The following is a 7,921-nucleotide window of genomic DNA, read 5'->3' as shown; positions in this document are numbered from 1 at the left end:
ACTTTGCACTAAGATCCAGTACACCACAACAACCTAGCAAGATCGTATTTAACTTCGGTTCTTGAGATGTTCAGATGACCACATTGTTTCTGCAAGGATTAGATGAAAGATTGGCCCTATACGCATGATAGAAGGGACTTAATTAATCAAACTGAAAAAGGCTCACGGTCATCCTACCTGCAAAGAACTGTACGACAAGGAGCCTTGCCTGTCTTCTGCCTTCATACCAATTTCATTTGTTATCCGATTGTTTTCAATTTCAGTCATACCCTTACTGGATGAATTTTCTTTGTGCTGTAGCTCCAGTGTGCCGAACCCACCATCGAGTCAGATCGCAGCCAACTTCCTAGGATCCCATGGTGTGCGACTTGGTACTTGGTTCTGTTTGGCTGCTGGAATGGTGACACGGAACAGCCACCAAGCCACCAAGCAAGCCATCAACTCTGTTCCCCGTTTTCCCGTCCATTTCCAATTCCTCTTGCCTCACAAAAACAGTTTCGGGGATATAGGAAGGATGGATTTGTAGTCTCCAGAAAGATAATTTTCCTGCGAACTTTTGTTTTCCGACTTCATCCTCCCTTCTTCTGGTGCAGGTGCCCAATTCTAGTTACCCTGTCAAAAACATCCTTAGCCGCATCGACGTCAGAGCGCGGCAGAGAATGGAGAATGATGTGTACTATTTTGTGCTAAATTTCCGGGCTATACCATGTTTGAACTTGGAGTCGGTATATTCCGCTACTCGTCCTTCCACCATCAAAGCGAGTCTGATCCGCACTGGGAGAAAGGCAGAAATTGTACTCCATACCCTGTGCTTCAAACCACCATTATTATGGAGCGGTCCATAGCCTACACTCCTAGTGGTAGATAGTAATGGATCATGGAGATTTTTTTGAGACCAATAGTAGATAGTGATTAAGAACTCGGCCTGCAGTATGAGTCGTCGACATGACGACGTCAGGATAACCTACTTCGTTCCAGTTTTGTGTTCATCTACAGGAGTACTGCAGATCAAGATCTCAGAGATAATCATCTACCAAACATCTGATGTCTTATCTACATCTGTCATGGCTATCGACGATCAGGCGTACAAGAGGCGTTTATCTCACGATCATCACCAAACAAGCCATGCCGAAGTGGATTCCCGGGGAGGAGATTGACAAAAACCAGATGTGCACTTCTGCAGCCTTGCTGTGGGAGGACCGAAGAGGCGTCATTTACACTTTGTTCAAGAGTGAAATGATTTGCCCGGATTGACCTCGAGGTCATGAGCTAAACACCGACCGTGGACCGCCTGATGAGCATGGTCAGCCATGATAGGTGGATACTGTACAAGTCATCAGTGCATATGGAGGCCCTAGCTCAACTTAAAACCTCAGCAGGCACAACAAGCTTCAATCGGATGCCTTGAAAGAGGGAAACCTGCACAAAGGCGTCATCTAGCTACATAAGATGAAAAATTTGCCCCTGTCGCTCAGCGTGCCCAGGTTACATGGCTGATTTCTCAGTACCCAATCGGTGTATAGGAAGAATTATTCAATCTAGGCATTGTTTCTTGCCTGTGGAACAGACCATTAACATTCATGAGAGCAATAGTACCCACAAATGCAAACTGAGCAAAGACCCAAAATTCATGAACTTGACTATCAACGCAGTGGCATCCCGAGTAATGTCAACAAGTTGTCGACTGGAAGATTAAGTGCTTTGTTTTCCATGGATTGACCACCTCAAAAACGTGGGTCATGAACCCACACTGCTGGCACGAGCCTGGCCATGTGAGAAAGGGAAAGAAGAAGGGAAACMTTCCTTCAGTTCCCCGTCCATGGATAAGACCCATCTGGGTCGACCCAAGCTTGGAAATGGAGACCTGGTTCCTCGTACCTGGTAATAAACCATAGCCAACTATCCGTGCTCCATATCCCTAGAAAGGTAGAAAATAGTGTTTTTTTCTCCTTTAACCTAAGAATTTCGAAGTAAATGAGTCAAAACCAAAAAGTCAAGGCTTGGGTGGCATTGTGGAGTCGGATTCAGGGACCATCCTGTCTTCTAGTTCTTCAGCCGTTTTGGGGAAATGGAAAGAATTCTGGACTGACATTATTGATCCACATGGAAGGACTACACGGCCTCTTCTCCTAAGTTCCCAAATAACGTTTATCCATTTTGAGTTATGAGGCGTAGGGAAACAGCACATACTCGAAAGTCGCAATTCACTTCGCCACAGTCACCTCGCCCCTGTTACGGCTCACTTGGTTGATCCACTCGATAGTTGGAGATATGCGACGGCTGTACTCCGTAGATAGTCCATAAGAACGGACCCCGAGTTGAAGGGGTCGTAACTAGGACAAGGCATAAAGAATGAAACGGCAGGAAGGCCCATATCCCGCATGCTTAGTGCACCAACACAGGGATTAATCTGTAGAAGACTTAGAAGGGTACTAATGTTCCCTGATCGGTGTGTTTCTATATGAAGAACAGTATCTACATTGCATGGCCATCCGTATTGGAGTACAGTTTTATCGAGTATCCAGTTCCATAATCATTGAGAAGTCATATTGACTGGTCTGCCTACTTCGAAGTGGTCATTAAAATGACTGGCTCCACCATCCAACACAACGAGGCTAAGCAAGTACGAACCTGAAGTTGATGGATTCAAGGCGCCAACCAGTTCCTCACCGCTTCTCGCACAGAGCTTGTGGGGTGGGAAGTGAACTTAATTCCTAAGACTGCCGCACCTGCCCCACACGAAAGGATTAACCTAAGCCTATTTTAGTAGGTCGTAGGCTACCATTTCAGGAAGGATGTGGAGCTGACACGGCACATCATCTCCAAAAATGCGTAATTACAGCAAGGGTTTTCAACCAATTAGAATCAGGAGGGCACACCAACAGCCTGACTCTAATCCCAAAAACGAGTACAGGTTCCCAATCAGGTAGTCCAGTAGGAATATGATCTGTCAAAACGAACAAACTCGTATCGAGCCGTCCCTTTCCTCACTGGTCTGGTTTCCTAATCCATGAAGTATTTGCTTCAGGGGTTCCTGTCAGAGACTCCAGAGTCTCAAAACGCAACTTTGTGGCTTGCTTCAGGAAGCCGGGTCATCCGACAAAGCTATTCTGACTGGGGTTCAATGCCTGCCACTTAAATCAATAATATCTCAGCAAATTAATTTCAATTAACCGTGCTGAATGCTGAAGAGCCGGGATTGATTCCTGAGGCTTGACATTAGTGGCCAGGAGTCAGCCACTTTCTGCAATGTGATATTGTTGCAACTACGGATGACTTCCGTAAACCCCAATAGCTGGGATGAGGTCCTATTCCGGAGCTTATTGAAAATAGTGAACAAGGAATCTACATGAGGATACATGCAAACATCTATTGTGGTTACACTTGAAACAAGACACAGCTTTTTCAGGATCATTAGATATTTAGCCACTGAGAGAGGGGTCTTCAACACATTCGGGTCCCACTGTCGGTTTTACTGCACTGCCCAGCTACAGCCTGTAGCTGTAAAGGAATCTGATATATTTTTTCATCAGTCGTGAAAAGTGACCTATCATGCACTATTGGAATAGTCCATGAAAAGGACACTGGACACGAGAGTGACATCTCCACCTCATACCCAGAATTGTGATGAAGATTCGGTTACATACGGGGTCACACTGATTATTCGTTTGTATTCTTAGTGTGCTGTATGTCAATGATGATTCTGATAAGGTGCGTCTGCTAATCGGCGGTAATAGGAGGTCTCCGAAAGGATTTGGACTCTTCAGGCAAACCAGTAATCAACTCCATATCAAGCGACCTCAAGCAACGGATTGGCATATCCTTCGTGGAGGTTTGGAAGCCTTAAAGTTGTGTTTGTGTTTATCAGTGTCAGTTGCACGAGGGCAAATCCATGTTTTCCAACCGGCAGATCGTCATGATTGACAATGCCTCGCAGATGACAGGGCCATGTCACCAGTAGTCTGGATTTCAGACATCTCAGACTCAAAGTCTCAAGTGGACTCTGACATACTAAAGCCGCATACGCCTCTAGAGTCCACAACTTCTTCCAAAGTCCAAAATCTCTGACTCGAAGCAGCCGGGTGCAAAATCCCACATCCACATCTTCAGAGTTCTCACAGAACCCCGAACGGGAAACACTTTTTGAATGATCCCCGAAGATGTGATGGGGCCAGTGCCAAGGTAGCTAGAACTGATGGAAGATGACTGAGCGTTCTATCCAGTGTTCATTTGCAATTTTGGGCGTAGTGTTCCATTACCTATTCAGGTCAGGGAACCTACACAAAGTAGCAATTGTGGTTCATCCCGCCTGCTGTCCGAGCCAAAATATTGCTAACCACAAGTAGAAAGAGCTTATTCCTACACAACTGGTTAAAGGTAAACTTTCCCTGATCACGAAAGGACCTTGCGGTCGCAGGATAGTGGATAGGTTGAAGGCAAAAGCATTTTCATACTCTGTGTTACAAACTATTGATTGTGATAACATTAGTACAGTGTAAAGCAAAATGATATACCATGGTATATACCTTGGCATAAAATCATGAGCATGAAGAATTAATTAATCTGTAGATTACTCAAAATCTAATAGGCTACGCAGTAGATCAACACACATGGTTTAGCGTTAGCCTAGGATAAAGACAGTCCTAGCAGGTATAGAAACCCCACTCTCAAATTTAAATTTGCAATTTGCAAATATCTTATTTTTATTTTGTGATTTGATTTTCCCTGACGGTAGGCAGGGGTGGCATGCAGCCACTGCAGCCAAGCTCCCCCAGAGACGGCAGATAGTCGATAGCCGAGCTTGGCATTGAAATTATAAACCAATGAGGTTGGCAGCTCCACAGGGAGCTGACGCGTGCACATCTTGATGCTATCCTTATTTTGGCATGCCAGTCTCAATCGGGAATGAGGACTGAATACCTTACCTTACCTTAGCTTACGAGAAGCCAGCACGGAGCTCAGTATGTATTATTGTTTCCTAATTACTCTGTACTGTAGAGACTGATTCACGTCTCTCCTAAGTGTCGTTGAAAGACCTTGTAGAGTGTTAAAATGGATACAGTTCGAAAAAGGTGAAATTTCTACTAAGTCCTGAAGAAGTAGCTAGCCAAATAGTGGAGAGAGATTCAACCGCAGAATGTTTTGATCACATTGCATTAAATCTCGGCCACCATTTGTTGGATTTGAACCCCGCAAAGCCCGTTTGCCTTACCTAAAACCCTGCGTGCGATCCTGGCTGACCCCACTTACACTACTACTTTGAGGACATTGCGCCTAGCTGCATTCTGAAACACGCTGGCTGATTTCTTGGCCTGTCGCGACTTGAGGTTGAGGATGAGTTAGGACAAAAGAGGTTAAGCCAGATGGGTACGGGTTGTAAAGCTTTAGTTTAGAACTTCAGACGGGGCTTCGTTTGGCAGCACTTTCGGTCTTCGTCTTCCGCCCACTAGGCACCAACACCCTGGTCAATTTTGAGTTCAGACTTGGGACCTTTCTGAAATGGAGATTACTGTTGCAGTTAGCATTGCGAGGTGGCCAATACTAGTGAACTAGAAAGAGAGGGAAGAGATTACCCGTCGCCATGTCTGCTTAGCCATAACTGTCATGGGTTCCCTTCTGATAGAGATGGCTACGGAAATAAATTACCCAGGTTTAAAATAGACTAATTCATAATAATCGAGCTGCAATCCGAATCAACCCTCGCGAACATGACCTCGTATGTGTTTGACCAGCTCGGCATTCCTAATTACAGCACCCATTGAATCGTGGAGGATGAGCATCCCTGTATTTCTGTTGCAGGCTACTGATTATCTCCAACAACTACTCCGTAACCGATTATATTGCGACTCAACACAAGAGGTCCCTATATTGGAGATAACCCCTGAGCTAGAAACAACCTAAGCTTCTCAAAACACTCCTCGGCAGCAGTCTGGCCAAAGAGTGAGAGAGTAGTACCTACTAATTACCTATCCAAGTGTGCAGAAAAGTGGGACAGCAGAGACAGCAGACCTCCTTGGCTGATGTCATTGGGTGGGCATTTGGGATGACATTATTTAGGAGGACTGCCATGCCTAGCATTACTGAGCATGTGCTACAGCGTACTGCTGTCCGAGGACTCTTAAAGCCAATTTTGTGCGAGCTATTAAGGGGGTTGTCAATGCCATAAGAATTGCATAGTCAAAGAGATTTTCAAAGTTTTCCCATTGTTTACTCCTTGTACGGAGTATCTACTGCAACCCACATAAATCCAAAACCACGGGTCAAAAAAGCTTGCGATTCTTTTTGGTAAGGACAATGATAACCTCTCTTCATACGAACACATCGGAAATAAATTCCTGGCTAGTTGCCACCCTTGAATGCTAAAGGAGGAACACGAGAGGAGCCATAGATCGCAGACCGGACAATTCTCCATAACAAGTTAACCACCCACGAAGGGTGGGTACTTGGTAGGGATTGTGCTACACATAGGTACTACCATGATACCTATCTTGCTAGGAGTCAAGGACTGTGCTTACAGTTGGGCATACGTTCCGGAGTAAGTAAAAGGTATGCATGTACGGAGTAGGTAGGCAGGTATGTATGTATGTATGTCTGTCTTAATTATTCCACTGCAGGCTTTCACGTAGGTACAATGCATGCTGCTTTGCGGAGTACATATAGAGAACAAGAATGGAACTTAACCACTCAAATTCGTCTCTGCAAAGAGAGAGTACGTACACTCTTTCGGGGACAATATCCAATGGACTGTAGGAGAGAGAATACAACAAGGAACACTCAACGCAGGCGACGTAGGACCTATGGTCCGGCTACTATCTTGATACTCCGCCTCTCAAAGGACTGTCGCCTCTGTTTCATTCTTAGGGAGCAGTTCCGCTGGCCCAAAATGGCGAGTCAGAACCAGTGAACATCAGAATCAGGGTCAACGTATTGATTCGTGCTTTGCTAGAGCTATGGAGTATGTAGTACGTAGACTACTCCATAGCTTATCCAGCTGCTCAACTCCATGGGTCCTGTCCGCCAACCTCAAAAAGGAGGAAGAAAAAGCCACGAGTAAAACCTTCCCCCATCAGGCCCTCAACGCTCGAGCCTCATCACCTCTTTAAGGAATGACTGCCTAACTTTCCCTAACTACTTTCTTGGCCTGCTCAATCCGGCTTGAGAGCGGGTGGGAGCCATCAGAACTCACGCCCAATCATGCATGCGAAAGCTCTCCAACTGCAATGACGACTGGAATGCCCACGGCCATGACCCAATCAGGGTCAATATTTTCAAAAGCAGTTCAAATCAGGGACGGCTGCCAAGGCCGCGAGCCCGCACATGACAAGAGCGGTGGGGAATGGCTTACGCGGCACATCCTCGGTCTCCTGCATTGCGATATGCTTGGCATCGGGTCCAGTGGCAAAGAGGGGTTGACCAGTTGGCGGAGGTATTTTTCGTGGATGGGACGCAGGGTAGGTATTTGAGTACTGTGTGTTTGGGATTCGGAGGGTGGATCACTCCATTTTACAATATTGACTCTTGATGAATGATGACGCTGTTGGTCATGCAGTGTGAGTAGGTKGGGTTGTACCATAGCTGTACCCTGTCCTAGGTAGGCGAGTATGAGGATGGAGTATAGATTACGTTGAAGCCTGAGGTTGGGACTATTCATGTTGAAAACGGATGTGTATACATGCCTGTCGTGCTTAGGGGAACTCTCGAATGAACTGCAGATCCAGTGCTGGTCATCGAGGAGTAGATAGACGAAAGATAGTGATCAGACTTTGGAGAAACAATTGGAACTTATGTCCCAGACTTTGACATGCGATGGGTAAACAATGTCAGATGGTATAAAATACTGTGTTCATCTGGTGCGAGGCCGTGTGGGGATCTGAGTATCGGCTGTGGAAAGGAGAGCCAGGCATACATCTCATCCTTGGGG

This window comes from Aspergillus pseudoviridinutans (genome assembly GCF_018340605.1).
Source record: "Aspergillus pseudoviridinutans IFM 55266 DNA, scaffold_5, whole genome shotgun sequence".
Lineage (NCBI taxonomy): Eukaryota > Fungi > Ascomycota > Eurotiomycetes > Eurotiales > Aspergillaceae > Aspergillus > Aspergillus pseudoviridinutans.
This window is presented reverse-complemented; position numbering follows the sequence as displayed.